At 37.7% G+C, this 16,646-nt stretch overlaps 29 non-coding genes across 29 annotated transcripts; all 29 read right to left on the bottom strand.

Annotated features, from left to right (window-relative positions):
- Nucleotides 1–6,191: 6,191 nt before the first annotated feature.
- On the bottom strand, nt 6,192–6,263 carry TRNAH-GUG (transfer RNA histidin (anticodon GUG)). Its single transcript has one exon. It is a non-coding gene; the product is annotated as a tRNA-His (tRNA).
- A 90-nt stretch (nt 6,264–6,353) lies between these two features.
- On the bottom strand, nt 6,354–6,425 carry TRNAH-GUG (transfer RNA histidin (anticodon GUG)). Its single transcript has one exon. It is a non-coding gene; the product is annotated as a tRNA-His (tRNA).
- A 92-nt stretch (nt 6,426–6,517) lies between these two features.
- On the bottom strand, nt 6,518–6,589 carry TRNAH-GUG (transfer RNA histidin (anticodon GUG)). Its single transcript has one exon. It is a non-coding gene; the product is annotated as a tRNA-His (tRNA).
- A 91-nt stretch (nt 6,590–6,680) lies between these two features.
- On the bottom strand, nt 6,681–6,752 carry TRNAH-GUG (transfer RNA histidin (anticodon GUG)). The gene has a single exon. It is a non-coding gene; the product is annotated as a tRNA-His (tRNA).
- Nucleotides 6,753–6,844: 92 nt separating this feature from the next.
- On the bottom strand, nt 6,845–6,916 carry TRNAH-GUG (transfer RNA histidin (anticodon GUG)). Its single transcript has one exon. It is a non-coding gene; the product is annotated as a tRNA-His (tRNA).
- An 89-nt stretch (nt 6,917–7,005) lies between these two features.
- On the bottom strand, nt 7,006–7,077 carry TRNAH-GUG (transfer RNA histidin (anticodon GUG)). The gene has a single exon. It is a non-coding gene; the product is annotated as a tRNA-His (tRNA).
- Nucleotides 7,078–7,168: 91 nt separating this feature from the next.
- TRNAH-GUG (transfer RNA histidin (anticodon GUG)) lies at nt 7,169–7,240 on the bottom strand. Its single transcript has one exon. It is a non-coding gene; the product is annotated as a tRNA-His (tRNA).
- Nucleotides 7,241–7,331: 91 nt separating this feature from the next.
- Nucleotides 7,332–7,403, bottom strand: TRNAH-GUG (transfer RNA histidin (anticodon GUG)). Its single transcript has one exon. It is a non-coding gene; the product is annotated as a tRNA-His (tRNA).
- Nucleotides 7,404–7,494: 91 nt separating this feature from the next.
- TRNAH-GUG (transfer RNA histidin (anticodon GUG)) lies at nt 7,495–7,566 on the bottom strand. The gene has a single exon. It is a non-coding gene; the product is annotated as a tRNA-His (tRNA).
- An 83-nt stretch (nt 7,567–7,649) lies between these two features.
- On the bottom strand, nt 7,650–7,721 carry TRNAH-GUG (transfer RNA histidin (anticodon GUG)). Its single transcript has one exon. It is a non-coding gene; the product is annotated as a tRNA-His (tRNA).
- Nucleotides 7,722–7,811: 90 nt separating this feature from the next.
- On the bottom strand, nt 7,812–7,883 carry TRNAH-GUG (transfer RNA histidin (anticodon GUG)). Its single transcript has one exon. It is a non-coding gene; the product is annotated as a tRNA-His (tRNA).
- A 91-nt stretch (nt 7,884–7,974) lies between these two features.
- On the bottom strand, nt 7,975–8,046 carry TRNAH-GUG (transfer RNA histidin (anticodon GUG)). Its single transcript has one exon. It is a non-coding gene; the product is annotated as a tRNA-His (tRNA).
- Nucleotides 8,047–8,137: 91 nt separating this feature from the next.
- TRNAH-GUG (transfer RNA histidin (anticodon GUG)) lies at nt 8,138–8,209 on the bottom strand. The gene has a single exon. It is a non-coding gene; the product is annotated as a tRNA-His (tRNA).
- Nucleotides 8,210–8,300: 91 nt separating this feature from the next.
- On the bottom strand, nt 8,301–8,372 carry TRNAH-GUG (transfer RNA histidin (anticodon GUG)). Its single transcript has one exon. It is a non-coding gene; the product is annotated as a tRNA-His (tRNA).
- A 91-nt stretch (nt 8,373–8,463) lies between these two features.
- TRNAH-GUG (transfer RNA histidin (anticodon GUG)) lies at nt 8,464–8,537 on the bottom strand. Its single transcript has one exon. It is a non-coding gene; the product is annotated as a tRNA-His (tRNA).
- Nucleotides 8,538–8,628: 91 nt separating this feature from the next.
- On the bottom strand, nt 8,629–8,700 carry TRNAH-GUG (transfer RNA histidin (anticodon GUG)). The gene has a single exon. It is a non-coding gene; the product is annotated as a tRNA-His (tRNA).
- Nucleotides 8,701–8,791: 91 nt separating this feature from the next.
- TRNAH-GUG (transfer RNA histidin (anticodon GUG)) lies at nt 8,792–8,863 on the bottom strand. Its single transcript has one exon. It is a non-coding gene; the product is annotated as a tRNA-His (tRNA).
- A 90-nt stretch (nt 8,864–8,953) lies between these two features.
- Nucleotides 8,954–9,025, bottom strand: TRNAH-GUG (transfer RNA histidin (anticodon GUG)). The gene has a single exon. It is a non-coding gene; the product is annotated as a tRNA-His (tRNA).
- An 89-nt stretch (nt 9,026–9,114) lies between these two features.
- TRNAH-GUG (transfer RNA histidin (anticodon GUG)) lies at nt 9,115–9,186 on the bottom strand. The gene has a single exon. It is a non-coding gene; the product is annotated as a tRNA-His (tRNA).
- Nucleotides 9,187–9,276: 90 nt separating this feature from the next.
- Nucleotides 9,277–9,348, bottom strand: TRNAH-GUG (transfer RNA histidin (anticodon GUG)). Its single transcript has one exon. It is a non-coding gene; the product is annotated as a tRNA-His (tRNA).
- Nucleotides 9,349–9,431: 83 nt separating this feature from the next.
- TRNAH-GUG (transfer RNA histidin (anticodon GUG)) lies at nt 9,432–9,503 on the bottom strand. The gene has a single exon. It is a non-coding gene; the product is annotated as a tRNA-His (tRNA).
- Nucleotides 9,504–9,592: 89 nt separating this feature from the next.
- TRNAH-GUG (transfer RNA histidin (anticodon GUG)) lies at nt 9,593–9,664 on the bottom strand. Its single transcript has one exon. It is a non-coding gene; the product is annotated as a tRNA-His (tRNA).
- Nucleotides 9,665–9,751: 87 nt separating this feature from the next.
- On the bottom strand, nt 9,752–9,823 carry TRNAH-GUG (transfer RNA histidin (anticodon GUG)). Its single transcript has one exon. It is a non-coding gene; the product is annotated as a tRNA-His (tRNA).
- An 87-nt stretch (nt 9,824–9,910) lies between these two features.
- On the bottom strand, nt 9,911–9,982 carry TRNAR-GCG (transfer RNA histidin (anticodon GUG)). The gene has a single exon. It is a non-coding gene; the product is annotated as a tRNA-Arg (tRNA).
- Nucleotides 9,983–10,069: 87 nt separating this feature from the next.
- Nucleotides 10,070–10,141, bottom strand: TRNAH-GUG (transfer RNA histidin (anticodon GUG)). The gene has a single exon. It is a non-coding gene; the product is annotated as a tRNA-His (tRNA).
- An 89-nt stretch (nt 10,142–10,230) lies between these two features.
- TRNAH-GUG (transfer RNA histidin (anticodon GUG)) lies at nt 10,231–10,302 on the bottom strand. The gene has a single exon. It is a non-coding gene; the product is annotated as a tRNA-His (tRNA).
- An 87-nt stretch (nt 10,303–10,389) lies between these two features.
- TRNAH-GUG (transfer RNA histidin (anticodon GUG)) lies at nt 10,390–10,461 on the bottom strand. Its single transcript has one exon. It is a non-coding gene; the product is annotated as a tRNA-His (tRNA).
- A 95-nt stretch (nt 10,462–10,556) lies between these two features.
- On the bottom strand, nt 10,557–10,628 carry TRNAR-GCG (transfer RNA histidin (anticodon GUG)). Its single transcript has one exon. It is a non-coding gene; the product is annotated as a tRNA-Arg (tRNA).
- An 88-nt stretch (nt 10,629–10,716) lies between these two features.
- On the bottom strand, nt 10,717–10,788 carry TRNAH-GUG (transfer RNA histidin (anticodon GUG)). Its single transcript has one exon. It is a non-coding gene; the product is annotated as a tRNA-His (tRNA).
- Nucleotides 10,789–16,646: the final 5,858 nt, after the last annotated feature.

Below are 16,646 nucleotides of genomic sequence, written 5' to 3'. Positions count from 1 at the left end.
ACTATTGTTTAGGCTTCTGTCAAATACCAGTGATTATGAAGGCTCTATTTATTACTCTTCAGCTTGGATGTGATAAACATTTTGAAAGGAATACATGAATAATCATCAAATCACCAATGCCTATGTCAGTGAATTTGAAAGCCACCTTCATGGTTGTCTCCAATGACCTTTTTCTGCTCGTGCGCAGTTTACAACCGTGAACAGGCTTATTGAAAAAAATGTACTGTGCACATATGTCTAATACTAATAGGCTTCTTTGAAATCAGCATGAATTGGTCTGGTGGGTGTTTCATATTAGCTGTTCATAAGATACGAATGACTTTATGCACGACTGGTGATCCTTTCTTGTGCTAGGTGATATCCCTATGTAATTGATTTATGACCTAAGAACATGTTCCAGTCGTGTGTCAAGTCGTTCTTAACTTTACGATCAGCTTTATGAAACACCCACCTGGGGAGCGTTTCATGAAAGGACTTGTCAGACGTTTTATCCGACAAGTCCCATTTTATCCGACAGTTGCCATAGTAACAGTGCTTCTTAGCCAATCAGCATCAAGGAAAGATGTCAGATCTGACAACTTGTCAGACAAAAATGTTGATGAAACACTCCCCTGGTTCATAACTGCTTGGAACCAAGTCAATGTACAATAGTTCAGTTTAGCTATGAACACTCTAAAAAGAGATTAACTAAAAATTCACCCAATATTGGGTAGAAAGGGAACAAGCATGTTTGCGGGGTAATTTTTCCCCCATACTGGGCAAAATGCGAGCTTAAAGGGTAAATTTCAATGCAACATTGCGTAAAATGTACAAAGTTTCTGGTACCATTTTACCCAGCAAGCATACATGTTCCCATTTTACCCAATATTGGGTAAACTGTTTTTTAGAGTGAAGCGCGTATTCATGGAGCCGCATATGGGGCCCCATGGACAGATTTCCACCAAATCTTTGTTATGGATGTTTTTTTTTTATGTTTTCACAGAGATTGGTATAAAAAAAGAGTGAAATGCAACATTTTTTTTTGGGGGGGTGGGCGTTGATGTTATATTGACTCATTGCTTTAGTATTCTGTAAAAGGCACCTTTTATTGCAATATTAACATGTTTTCTATTGATTATTACATGATCTGTGTATGTTATGTTCCATTTTATTGACTCGATTTGCAAAATAAAATGGTAACAATTGTTATCATGACGAACAAGATTTCAGTGGAAGTATTTTGTATTGCTATTGAATTCATTTTACAACAAAAATATTGGGAAGCATAATTTTGCGTAACTTGTTTTGTTTTGCACGAGTGTATGATTTGCATGAAATTTTCAAATTAATTTGACTTTAAAATTATGAAATAAGAAAGTGAAATAATGGCAACAGATTTCCATCGATGTTGATATGAATTTTAACTGAAAAGAAATAAGAAAGTAACAGAATTGCAACGGATAGGGAATGGGGTTGAATGGATTGAGGATGAGAGGGAGAAGGCCAAATTCAGGAGGGAGTGGGGAGAAATATTAAGGCCCGTTTCTGAAGTCGGGTTTAACATTAACTCAGGTTTCAAGTTGTGGTTTAAGTATGAATAGCCACTTGTTACATACATCACTAACAGTAGAGATATCATATTTCAGCTCATTTGGCTCTCAAATCATGCATGATTGTCTAGGAAGTATAAATAGATGATTGTCTTCACCATCGATGAATCAGGAAAGAGCACAGTAAACATAAGAAACATACAACTTAATGAAAATTTTGACACTTTTGGCTTCCCATAATTTTGGCACAGAGATAGACCATGGTCTAAGTTAAACCTGACTTCAGAATACAAGCCTTATACATGTAAGTGTCAGAGATGAGAGACAAGGGGATGGAGATGAGAAGGAGAAGAGGTGGAGAGGGAGGAGGAAGTTGGACAGAGGAAGGAGAAATGGAGATTGAAGGAGATCCAACAGGTGTACGTGGGAAATGAGGAGATTGCAGAGAGATGTATAGAATGGGCCCATGGGGTCGAGTCAGAAATACAAAGACAGAGAGAGATATAGAATGATGATAAGGAGACTGAATACAATTTGAAATCAATGAATATTTTCTGGTTTTGAGTCTATTGGTACCAATATAAAGTGGATGTTTTTGCTTGAACAAATCTTCGCCGTAAATTTGATTGTACTTCATGTTGTGAAGACCGAATACAGTCAATGCCCTAAAGAAGACACGATTGTACTTTCTTATACTATTATACATAGTATGTTTTGTTAGGAAATAAAACCATGGAAATATCAATTTTTTTCTCCATGATATTAGCATATCTTCCATTACATTGGCTATTCAAAATACATATTGGTAGTGGACGGACGGACGGCCACGAGAATAACTGCTTACCAGACATCAAAGCAATGAATGCATGATGGAGTAACTCTCATCACTGACATCAATAAATCACAAGCTCAGCCTGCAAATAGACTATTAAAGTTTAATCATTCAAAAAGCCACTGATCCTGTAACCGGTGTTTTCACCCTTTTATCACACGGAGCAAAAGTCCTCTAAAACGTACTGTAAAAAGGAGAGAAGATTGAGAGAAAATGTATAAAGAAAGGGGACTAGCAACGAAAATAGAAAATATTACAAAACAAAGAAAATGAAACAATACGAAAAAAAGGATGAAAAAGTCAAGAAAGAAGTCAAAGAAGTAGTAGACTCAGTGGGTGGCTATTCTTCTTTATCTCCCTCCTCTTGACCTATTCTTCTTCTTCTTTTCCTTCTGTCTTTCCTTCTTCTTCTCCTTTTCTTCTTCTTTGCTTCTTCTTCTTCCTCTTCTCCCTCTTCCTCTTCTTCCTCCTCTTCTTTTTCTTTGTCTTCTCCTTTAACCGTCTTCTAACAGTGAATGTCATACGAACTTTTTAATAACATTTGTTAGGTTTACAATTGCGTGGTCGCATACATGTGAAGCAGAAAATATTCCCTTCTATTATTTCCGTTTCGAAGGCAAGCATCCAATGTAACCTTTTGTCCATCTATAAATTGCCTGCCGGGCTGTTTTCGAGCTTCTCATGTCCGCTTGATTCCATTCTTGTGAAGTCATCGATAATTTGACATGAAATATGCATAGCTGGATCTTTGCTTGATCGGAAATGCGGCGGAGGAGAATAAGTAAAGGGGGTATATAGGGGTAAAGTTGAGTGAACTCTGGTGAAGCTCGAGGATGATACCCGGGGCCGCTTGCCCTCCCCTCTCCCCGTCCCACATTGAGAAATAAATGGGGGGTGCCGAGAAGGCGCGGGTATAACGTTCATGAGTAAAGAAAGTCAGTGCACCCACCAATGTTTTTTTTCTATCTGTTTTAAAAGTCTCCCCACCCTCCCAATCCGACCCATGACTGCACCTGCGCGGTACTTGACTGGTTGATGTTAAATGGTTGCCATGGCAAGGAGGAGAAAGTTGATGATTTTGCAAGCAGTGTTTGAAAGAAGTTGATTTTTATCAACTCTTGAGGAGAGGGGGGAGACTAGAATTGTAGAAAACTCGCAAATTCATTATCATTATAACCCTATAGAAATGTGTTATTATTATTACTATTATTATTATTGTTGTTATTATTATTATTAGTAGTAGTAGTAGTAGTATCATCATTATTATCATTATCGTTATTGTTATGATTATTGTTATTATTAATAATAGTAGTAGCAGCAGCAGTAGTAGTAGTAGTAGTAGTAGTAGTAGTAGTTGTTGTTGTATCATCATTATTATTACTATCATTATTATTAATATCATTATTATTATTGTTATGTTTATATTATATTTCAGACATGGGTGCCTCGAAAAAGGAAAAATAACATTTCACTTCGCTCGATCCAAATCTATCAACCATTCCAAGCCAGAACATCAATGATTAAAAAATTGCCCATTACCTTTTTTTTTACTTGGTATGCTCAACGAAAGTTGAAAACTAATTTTCTCTTATTTCATTTATCATCATACCAATAATACACTAAGTCCTAGCCTCGTCTCTTAAGTCGGTTGTTCTGGATGTACATTATGCATATTATTTATCATCTGTGCTGCATGCACAATGTCAGCCTTTATATATCACTGACATATGTACTTGATTCTTACCAAAAATGTGTGCTTTGTATTTTTCTTGGAATTCTGTTCAGCATTTTGAATATACATGAAGTGTGCTTATAAAACCCGTAAACATATTAAACAACGGCTGTTTTTATTTTCTTGTGCGATTTTTGATATTTGCATCAGGTTTGTGAATCAATAAAGACCATTTTTAACTGAAATTGAAAAAAAAAATAATAATAATGAAACACTCGCCAGGTTGAAATTTTGAAACCAGTGTATAATGTGGGGACGACTAATATGATGTCACTGGCTTTCCATAGTCAAGCCTGAATCACAAGGAGTCATCTTTGCAATGGAGACCCTTATATCTTTTTAAAATGTCCACCCGATTGGTAATTTAACACTTTCCTTTTAGTAGCAAGTTTGGTCAACCTTGCTTCACAAGAACTTTAGAAATATCTCAGACTTCAATGGAATAGTTAAACTTCTTATGTATACCTCATTAACCATGAAGCTCAATTTTGGACATGTATGTGTCAAGTTTTCCATAGATTCTACCGTGCTCTGTTTTGGTGTTAGATGCCTTCACTTGTGTATCATTAAAACAGGCAATTTGAATGTTTAAACAAGAAGACTTGTGAGGGAGAGGGGTGCGGTTCGAGGGGGGGGGGGGTGAGTAAAGCCTGGTTAGATCGGATGGACTCCATCAGCTACAGAAAACAAACGTGATCTGCATATTTATGTTTTCCAATTGTGAGCATTGTCTTTGTCTCATTCCCAGGTCTTACTTGGCATTATCATCTTTCCAATACGTATTCATTTCTTTCGTTAAAGGGAAAGTCCATCCTAGTAATTAAAGTTGGATCGAACAGTCAGATAAAACGCAGAAATTCATGGCACTTACCGCCCTTTCACACGGTAAACAAAATTGTAATTTTAATGATTCCAGTGAAAAATAAGGCGTGTAAAACCGAACAAGAACATGATTAAAATCACTAATTCAAATTCTACTCCGGAGGTGAATTCCAGTTAAGGTTCACTCAAATTACGGTACGAATTTTCCGTGTGAAAGGCTTGACCTCCGAAATATCTTCTTTTTTGGGGGGTGGATCTTACGTGACCTTTCAAGCACTTCCGTAGATTGTCATGCACTCATCGTAGTTTGTATTTGCGATGCAATAATTTGATTGACAAGTCACCAAGGTCACAGACCGCCTTCGCTCGGAAATTCGAATTCAAATTACAGTTTTCGAGTGAGCACGTGAAAGGTCCGATGATTCTAAAGACGAATTGCAATCATCATTACAATGGTGATTCAAGATTCACGTGTGAAAAGGCCCTTAGACTTTTCACTTCATTTCACAGGGAAAGCAACATTGTCATAAACTCATTTTTTCACTTGAGGGCAATTCCATAAAACATGTACGTCCGACCCTTTATAGTTGGGACCTTCATGAAATTGTCTGTCTCTGGTTTCTTGGGGTTTTTTTTACAGTAATGTTTTCAAATGACCACGATTTGACCAGTTTATGAAATGGAGTAAGACTTGAGAAAAATGGGGGTTGGATGTACAAAAAGGTTGATTATTTTATAGAATTGCCCTTATATTTTACTTCATCATTAATTATCATATTGATCTCTATTTTCATTTTAGACTTGATCATTATTGGGAAAAAATCATCCTAGTTGAATTATACTGAATTAAAATATTGGTGACGTTCCCTCCTTTAACAATGTCCAAGCTATAGTCAAACAAAGGTTTACATTATAAGAGCTAAAATGAAAATGAAATTTCATATAATATAATACAAAAGAAGTAGTAAGTTAATGACTTTTTCAGTCACCTAATTTGCATACTGTGCTGTGCTCTTATGATTAGAAATGTTCTTGTGAAAGCAAAACTTTAAATTGTTGAACATTTCTTATTTGATATTGATAAGATTTTGATGAAATTTTCAGTGTTATGCTTATCCTCTATGCTGTGCGAAGGTCAACTTGAATATCACACATTGCACTATCTATGCGCATCATGATGTTTTGCATTAATGGAAGCTGCATGACCCTGTTTCAAGTTGAGGTATACATTTAAATAAAACTCATAATAAAAATATAAACAATATGACTTAAGTAATGCCGTGACCAGGATTCGAACCTGGGTTATTGCGGCCACAACGCAATGTCCTAACCACTAGACGATCACGGCTTGCCTGATTTTGCAACCATAAGTGCGTACTTTATATATATCCTCATACTCTCTTTACAAAAATAGATAAAACACCAATTTAAAAAAAAGTGCCGTGACCAGGATTCGAACCTGGGTTATTGCGACCACAACGCAATGTCCTAACCACTAGACGATCACGGCTTGACTGATTTTGCAACCATAAATGCGTACTTTGTATATATCCTCATACTCTCTTTACAAAAATAGATAAAACACCAATTTAAAAAAAAAAGTGCCGTGACCAGGATTCGAACCTGGGTTATTGCGGCCACAACGCAATGTCCTAACCACGAGACGATCACGGCTTGCCTGATTTACCAACCATAAATGCGTACTTTGTATATATCCTCATACTCTCTTTACAAAAATAGATAAAACACCAATTTAAAAAAAAAGTGCCGTGACCAGGATTCGAACCTGGGTTATTGCGACCACAACGCAATGTCCTAACCACTAGACGATCACGGCTTGACTGATTTTGCAACCATAAATGCGTACTTTGTATATATCCTCATACTCTCTTTACAAAAATAGATAAAACACCAATTTAAAAAAAAAAGTGCCGTGACCAGGATTCGAACCTGGGTTATTGCGGCCACAACGCAACGTCCTAACCACTAGACGATCACGGCTTGCCTGATTTTGCAACCATAAGTGCGTACTTTGTATATATCCTCATACTCTCTTTACAAAAATAGAAAACACCAATTTAAAAAAAAAGTGCCGTGACCAGGATTCGAACCTGGGTTATTGCGACCACAACGCAATGTCCTAACCACTAGACGATCACGGCTTGACTGATTTTGCAACCATAAATGCGTACTTTGTATATATCCTCATACTCTCTTTACAAAAATAAATAAAACACCAATTTTAAAAAAAAGTGCCGTGACCAGGATTCGAACCTGGGTTATTGCGACCACAACGCAATGTCCTAACCACTAGACGATCACGGCTTGACTGATTTTGCAACCATAAATGCGTACTTTGTATATATCCTCATACTCTCTTTACAAAAATAGATAAAACACCAATTTAAAAAAAAAGTGCCGTGACCAGGATTCGAACCTGGGTTATTGCGACCACAACGCAATGTCCTAACCACTAGACGATCACGGCTTGACTGATTTTGCAACCATAAATGCGTACTTTGTATATATCCTCATACTCTCTTTACAAAAATAGATAAAACACCAATTAAAAAAAAAAGTGCCGTGACCAGGATTCGAACCTGGGTTATTGCGACCACAACGCAATGTCCTAACCACTAGACGATCACGGCTTGCCTGATTTTGCAACCATAAGTGCGTACTTTATATATATCTTCATACTCTCTTTACAAAATAGAACACCAATTTAAAAAAATGCCGTGACCAGGATTTGAACCTGGGTTATTGCGACCACAACGCAATGTCCTAACCACTAGACGATCACGGCTTGACTGATTTTGCAACCATAAATGCGTACTTTGTATATATCCTCATACTCTCTTTACAAAAATAAATAAAACACCAATTTAAAAAAAAGTGCCGTGACCAGGATTCGAACCTGGGTTATTGCGACCACAACGCAATGTCCTAACCACTAGACGATCACGGCTTGACTGATTTTGCAACCATAAATGCGTACTTTGTATATATCCTCATACTCTCTTTACAAAAATAGATAAAACACCAATTAAAAAAAAAAGTGCCGTGACCAGGATTCGAACCTGGGTTATTGCGACCACAACGCAATGTCCTAACCACTAGACGATCACGGCTTGACTGATTTTGCAACCATAAATGCGTACTTTGTATATATCCTCATACTCTCTTTACAAAAATAGATAAAACACCAATTAAAAAAAAAAGTGCCGTGACCAGGATTCGAACCTGGGTTATTGCGACCACAACGCAATGTCCTAACCACTAGACGATCACGGCTTGACTGATTTTGCAACCATAAATGCGTACTTTGTATATATCCTCATACTCTCTTTACAAAAATAGATAAAACACCAATTTAAAAAAAAAGTGCCGTGACCAGGATTCGAACCTGGGTTATTGCGACCACAACGCAATGTCCTAACCACTAGACGATCACGGCTTGCCTGATTTTGCAACCATAAGTGTGTACTTTATATATATCCTCATACTCTCTTTACAAAAATAAATAAAACACCAATTTAAAAAAAAAGTGCCGTGACCAGGATTCGAACCTGGGTTATTGCGACCACAACGCAATGTCCTATAACCACTAGACGATCACGGCTTGACTGATTTTGCAACCATAAATGCGTACTTTGTATATATCCTCATACTCTCTTTACAAAAATAGATAAAACACCAATTTAAAAAAAAAGTGCCGTGACCAGGATTCGAACCTGGGTTATTGCGACCACAACGCAATGTCCTAACCACTAGACGATCACGGCTTGACTGATTTTGCAACCATAAATGCGTACTTTGTTTATATTCTCATACTCTCTTTACAAAAATAAATAAAACACCAATTTAAAAAAAAAGTGCCGTGACCAGGATTCGAACCTGGGTTATTGCGACCACAACGCAATGTCCTAACCACTAGACGATCACGGCTTGACTGATTTTGCAACCATAAATGCGTACTTTGTATATATCCTCATACTCTCTTTACAAAAATAAATAAAACACCAATTTAAAAAAAAGTGCCGTGACCAGGATTCGAACCTGGGTTATTGCGACCACAACGCAATGTCCTAACCACTAGACGATCACGGCTTGACTGATTTTGCAACCATAAATGCGTACTTTGTATATATCCTCATACTCTCTTTACAAAAATAGAAAACACCAATTTAAAAAAAAAGTGCCGTGACCAGGATTCGAACCTGGGTTATTGCGACCACAACGCAATGTCCTAACCACTAGACGATCACGGCTTGACTGATTTTGCAACCATAAATGCGTACTTTGTATATATCCTCATACTCTCTTTACAAAAATAGATAAAACACCAATTAAAAAAAAAGTGCCGTGACCAGGATTCGAACCTGGGTTATTGCGACCACAACGCAATGTCCTAACCACTAGACGATCACGGCTTGCCTGATTTTGCAACCATAAGTGCGTACTTTATATATATCTTCATACTCTCTTTACAAAATAGAACGCCAATTTAAAAAAATGCCGTGACCAGGATTCGAACCTGGGTTATTGCGACCACAACGCAATGTCCTAACCACTAGACGATCACGGCTTGCCTGATTTTGCAACCATAAGTGCGTACCTTGTATTAGTCCCCATGATATCTCTACAAAATAGATAAAACATCAATTAAAAAAAAAATGCCGTGACCAGGATTCGAACCTGGGTTATTGCGACCACAACGCAATGTCCTAACCACTAGACGATCACGGCTTGCCTGATTTTGGCACCATAAGTGCGTACCTTGTATTAGTCCCCATGATCTCTCTACAAAAAAAGATAAAACACCAATTTAAAAAATGCCGTGACCAGGATTCGAACCTGGGTTATTGCGACCACAACGCAATGTCCTAACCACTAGACGATCACGGCTTGCCTGATTTTGCAACCATAAATGCGTACTTTGTATATATCCTCATACTCTCTTTACAAAAAAGATAAAACATCAATTTAAAAAAATGCCGTGACCAGGATTCGAACCAGGGTCATTGCGACCGCAACGCAATGTCCTAACCACTAGACGATCACGGCTTGCCTGATTTTGCAACCATAAATGCGTACTTTGTATATATCCTCATACTCTCTTTACAAAAAAGATAAAACACCAATTTAAAAAAATGCCGTGACCAGGATTCGAACCTGGGTTATTGCGACCACAACGCAATGTCCTAACCACTAGACGATCACTGCTTGCCTGATTTTGCAACCATAAGTGCGTACCTTGTATCAGTCCCCATGATATCTTTACAAAATAGATAAAACATCAATTAAAAAAAAAATGCCGTGACCAGGATTCGAACCTGGGTTATTGCGACCACAACGCAATGTCCTAACCACTAGACGATCACGGCTTGCCTGATTTTGGCACCATAAGTGCGTACCTTGTATTAGTCCCCATGATCTCTCTACAAAAAAAGATAAAACACCGATTTAAAAAATGCCTTGACCAGGATTCGAACCTGGGTTATTGCGACCACAACGCAATGTCCTAACCACTAGACGATCACGGCTTGCCTGATTTTGCAACCATAAATGCGTACACATGTACTTTGTATATATCCTCATACTCTCTTTACAAAAAAGATAAAACACCAATTTTAAAAAATGCCGTGACCAGGATTCGAACCAGGGTCATTGCGACCGCAACGCAATGTCCTAACCACTAGACGATCACGGCTTGCCTGATTTTGCAACCATAAATGCGTACTTTGTATATATCCTCATACTCTCTTTACAAAAAAGATAAAACACCAATTTAAAAAAAATGCCGTGACCAGGATTCGAACCTGGGTCATTGCGACCACAACGCAATGTCCTAACCACTAGACGATCACGGCTTGCCTGATTTTGCAACCATAAATGCGTACTTCTGTATATATCCTCATACTCTCTTTACAAAAAAGATAAAACATCAATTAAAAAAAATGCCGTGACCAAGATTCGAAACTAGGTTATTGCGACCACAACGCAATGTCCTAACCACTAGACGATCGCGGCTTGCCTGATTTTGCAACCATAAGTGCATACTTTGTATATATCCTCATACTGTATTTACAAAATGGATAAAACACCAATTTTAAAAAATGCCGTGACCGTGATTCGAACCTGGGTTATTGCGACCACAACGCAATGTACTAACCACTATATAAGACGATCACGGCTTGCCTGATTTCCAACCATAAGTGCGTACTTTGTATATATCCTCATACTGTATTTACAAAATAGATAAAACACCAAAAAATGCCGTGACCAGGATTCGAACATTCTGTGTCAAATGCTCCCACTCAGTCTGGTGTTGATAGGTATACACAGAGGATCATACCAATCGGTATACTCAGGTGTTGAATTTTTAGTGTTACACAGTAAAAACGCTGTTTATTATGTATTTTTACATACTCGTTTACTACATGACATTGTTGTTGAACAGTTTAATTGGGTGTTTAAAACCATTTACAGGAAAGTTTCCTTTTTTAATATCTAAGGTTCAAAGAAATAAACATGCCTGTTTAAACTGTTAAACAACTACTCTAAAGTAAATAGCGTTGTATAAAATTCATGCAGCTTTTTTACTGTGTATTTCAACAGAAATGGGTGTTACTACAACAACTTTGATGGTTACTTCTAGTTCCACACTCTTTGGTATTATAAATATTTTTGGTGTAATTCTAACATGCGGCCCTTTAGGGACATCGAGCGGTGTCAGCTTTAACACCTCACCTTTTTGCAGTGTAGTGTAAGACTTCTTCCTGAGTGATCTGTGCCTTTAACTTGTTAAACGCCTTCAGAAAAGAGAACCCGATGTATATATCGACGTTAAAACGATTACAAACGAAATGGTAGTGGGATGTACCTCAGGGCTCTATCGTTTCCTCTATTGTCATTGGCGTCTGTTATACAAGAAATAAGCGTGCACTTTAAATCTCTACCGATGTACGAGAGCCCGGGCTCTCTTGCTCTTTACAAGGAGTCGGATTAGAATATTGCATTTCCAAACATCGCATGAGATTCGATTAGTAGCGTGTTGGAGAAGGGAACGTGGGATGTGTGTGTTTGTTTTGTCAGGTTGAGGGAAGAGGGGGAAGAGCGAAGAATGGAAGGGGTAATAAGACAAAGCAAAAAAAGGAAATCTAAATGAAAGAAGGTGGATTAAAAATATGGGTGGATAGGTTGTGGGAGGAAAACTAGAGGTAGATGGGGAGGCGAGGGGAGGGAGGGGTACGAAGCGTTTATCCGGAATATCAGGAATAGTGGTCAAACTCAATATTTGAGCAACTATTTGTACACTATTACTGCCACAAGTGTATGTAATTAAGCGTGACTAAGACGTGAAACATAGTCCTACCACCTATCTGAGTTTGAAAAATTTTTAAATTGTTTGAGATTGATCTCTGAACAAAATGGATTCAGCAAATGAAATGGTTATATCCCAATATATAGCTAAATAAAGTCAAATTAACCTTAAAGTAGACAAAAATATAATAATCTAATTTCTTGAAGTTATGATGATTCCCCCTGCCGATTCATCGACATGAATCGTGTTTTTGTAATGCCCATTTGATATTTCTTAGTATGTGTGCGTGCAAGCGAAGCAAGGTAACATATTAAAGGACAATACGTTTTTACACTGTACAATAAAAGAAATACGATAAAACGAAACGAACGAGGAACTAAATTCAGAATGGTGTCATAAATTGAAAAAAGAACTCTGACGTTCAAAGTGCAATGCAATGATTTAATCAGAAAAATCCTTATATATGTCAAACGATCCGGACCCCCCCCCCCCCATCAATATGCAATTGTGTGTGTGAGCCCAAATAAGTTGTCATATCGAAATGTTGTTATATCTCTATCTCTCAAAGAATTTGTTCATCTATCAAGGAGTTGTTGATTTTCTATGCAGATGAATGCAGGGCCCCGTCTTACAAAGAGTTGCGATGATCCAATCATTCGTAACTCTATGGAAATCCATCAGTGTCATAATTTCTTCAACAGAAAATTTGTAAAATGTCCTTTGTAAACAAAGGAGATCACACATAATTGTCAAGAAATCAATGAATTTATGGATATATCTAGATTTTTTTTGCAAACATGCATTTTATATGGCTTTCCATAGTTGCGATTGATCGGACCAATCGCAGCTCTTCGTAAGACGGGGCCCAGGTATCCCGAGTAATCCATACGAGACCAATTTATTCATAGACTTCTGCGACCGTCTCGCCATTATTACCACGTCAAAATCAATGACGAAAATAGGAAGGAAGATTATGGTATAATTCATTCAACAAACAAAAAAGGAAATAATCGAGTTGGCATGACATCTCCTGGAAGCAGTTCAGTCTTTAAGAATAGAGATTTTTTTTTAATGTTTCGGGTAGTCTTTAATGACGGAAATACATCTTTTCCAGCTCAGCAAATATTATATGAAGGGGCTGGATTCTGTTTGTAAGCTTCGTTCGTAGTTCATATTCAGTTAGTGGATACCAATTTAAGTGACAAAAATGAAGTGTTTCCCCTGTTTTGATAACGAAGACACAAATGCAAGCGCTAGCCGTGGCAGATGGCATAGAAGCTCGTGCGTGGTTTCTTATCATTTCAATTTTAAATTGTATTTAAACTTTGTATAGGCTATGCTTTTTGTACAAGGCTATAAAACCGGTTCTTCTTCTTCCTCGTTTTCTTCCTTTCTTCCCCCTTTTCTTATCGCTTGCTGGACACACCCTACTGGAAATACCACAGTTATCACAGTGTGGTCACCTAGTGAACTAAGTGAAAATACTATTCACACTGTTAAAATGCTGAACTTTCCACAGTGTGGAATTCTTTTTTACACTGTGGACGACAGGACACTGTGACTGTTCACACTGCCAGCGTGTTCACACTGTTGATTGCTCAAATTCTAAAGTATGAATGCGATTTCACATTGTGTTCCCCACCGTGTAGCATACACTGTAGCATACACTGTGGACGCACTGTATAGCTCCCAGTATGGCAAGGGTTCCCCCACACCTTAAGGCTACCGCACACCTTACGATTGGTCTGCGACCCGATTTTGGAATAAAACGTAGTAAAATTTTATGCTAATATTGAGACGTGGAATATCTTACTGTGTAATGTTCGAAATCATCGTACGAATACCCATGTTCAAATATGTGACTATGCTATCATCCTTCTTAGAATAGAAGCGAATTTAATATCTAGTCGTAATGACGTCATAGCAGTTGTACGATTGGCTACGATTTGAAACTAATTTGGCCTTTACTCCAAAATAAAGGCTTGCAATCTTTAAAAATGGTTATATTTGTATTCTTTTAATTAATTTTAACCTCAAATAAAATGATATGTTCCATTCACATTTTCAGAAAATAAGCAAAATGCGATTTGTTCCAAAATTGGATCGCGAACAGTCGTATGGTGTGCGGTGGCCTTTAGAACACCGTCCCTTCAACGGCTATGTTACATACACTCATCCTGATTACTCTTCCAATTCCAATATTACCCCCAAAGCCTTCCTTCACTATAAAGGGCAATTTTCTTTCTAACCATACGACAGTATTTCGTTGTTGACACGCCCGGTGTTTTTTAATCACAAATGCCACTTCCAACAACTCCCCATCACCGGCGTTGCCAAGGTTACTTGCTAATCTAAATCCTGATCGTGCTTCACCCCCTAATTAAAAGACGTTCAGGCGAGAAGTTTGAGAAAAAGGGGCACCTCGGCTCCAATGTAGATAAAAACTGATCAATCTGAGAAAAAAAAAATTTCTGTTGAGGAGTTACTAATTATTTTCTTTTTCATTTTTTTTACTTTTCTATGTTTGTTCCTGAATAAATTTGATATGAGAACCTACGAATCTAATACAGAGCATGCATTCCTGGAATTTCCTTTTCACTCAATCAAAATTTATATATATATATATCTTTGTGATAACATTGCAATGGCTTTCTTTCCAAATAACTTTCAAAATGTTGTGTCATTTGAAAATAAAATTTGTATAAATTTGATATTTAAACATAGAATCACATGTCATATAATTTAAGATGATTAAAAATTGATTTTCTGTCGATTCATTATTGTCTTTTCATTCATCCAGCAAATAAAAACAAATCCCAAGACATCGTCCATTGTTAATATTTATTTATTCTATGAAATCCCGACATTTATATAAGTAAAGAAACATTCTGAATAGATTTAAGATGATTTTGAAATGGATTTTCTCAAAATACGTTCTTTCCACACTCTTCATATCACAATCGCTTCATATTACGATTGTGACGTCATCTGCCCCCCCCCCCCCCCCCTTCCCCTGACCTATGTAACACTGCCACTGAAATACTGACGGTATAAAACTTCGACCATGCAGAGAGATCATGAAAGTTCTACGCCTTTGTCAAAGCTAATATCACTTTCACTTCGGTGCCTGAAGACCTCAGTACGTATATACCTGTCTAATCCGTACAGAAAGTGGAATCAGGGGACCCTTGTGAACATGAAGGGAAAGGTGCATGCAACGCACGGGAGAAATGAAAATGCACTTGGGCCGAGGTAGATTGATATCCAGATTAATTTCTATGTAAATATGCAATGGATCTCTCGTATATCCTGTGTCCCTTAGGCTCTTTCCACTTCTCTCTTTTTCTTTTCACCTCGTCTTTTCATCTCTCATTCTCCAGCTCTTCACTCTCACCCCCCCCCCCCTCTCTCTCTCTCTCTCTTCATCTCTCCATCATTTTGCCCTTTGCCTTCCTTTTTATTAACGTCGTTTTCTTTCAGTAATTTTTCACTTTTGATTGTAAATAATTTTCTTATATTATATCAACAGCAAAAATCAGTTATGGTCAATGTCACTATGATGATCATATCGCTTTGATTTATGGCTAAATTTCAGGATTATTTCTAATTCGTTGCATTCCGTTAGACTTCAGTCTCATTATTGAATATACTTCATTAAAGATCATAATTATACATCTATACATATATCTATTGTCCCATCTGTATCAAAGACTTTAGTAGATAGTAACAATTATTTGGCAGACAGATTTATTTTCCGCGGTTATACGAAGCCATTGATTTTTGGCATGTTTGTATTTTAAGCAGGGAATTGTGGGTGAACTCACAGTTCTCAGGTTTAAGATACGTGGAGAGTGAATCGCTTAAGGGAGGATTAGCGTGACATTTGAGAACGTATATACTTAACACATCCTTCATTCCAAATTATCAGCGCTCCAAAATGATCTTCGAAATCAAGAGATTGGAATATATGAGTATGAGCGTGCTCGTTGAAACGTTGTTGGTTGGGCTCCGTAATCACTACACGAGCCCACGAGCTTAGACCTCGGGTTGATCAGGGTCATATGACTGTATCAGGTTGGGAATCGGAATCACTGAAACAATCTTCCAATGATAGAAACAGTTACAGGCATCACTCATAGGCCACCAGGGAGCTCCGAAGCTTAATGGACTCTTCATTTATTAATAATCGATCTAAAAAAACCAGGTGAAGATATATCGTCGACTCGGACGAGTAGCTGCTATCGGATGTAGTGGAGAGAGCGGGAGAGAGGAGGGAAGCGCCACCGCCGATGCGTGCCATGGATTTGTGTGCGCCGGTCGCCAGGGCAAGTGCGAGCTTTTAGTGTCGGCGAGGGAATACCCATGCCTGGGGTTTTTCCCTCTTAATTTCATGATAATCATACA

Source organism: Lytechinus pictus, chromosome 11, assembly GCF_037042905.1.
Source record: "Lytechinus pictus isolate F3 Inbred chromosome 11, Lp3.0, whole genome shotgun sequence".
Taxonomy (NCBI): domain Eukaryota; kingdom Metazoa; phylum Echinodermata; class Echinoidea; order Temnopleuroida; family Toxopneustidae; genus Lytechinus; species Lytechinus pictus.
The sequence above is the reverse complement of the archived record's forward strand: the minus strand, read 5'-3'. Positions and strand labels throughout refer to the sequence as shown.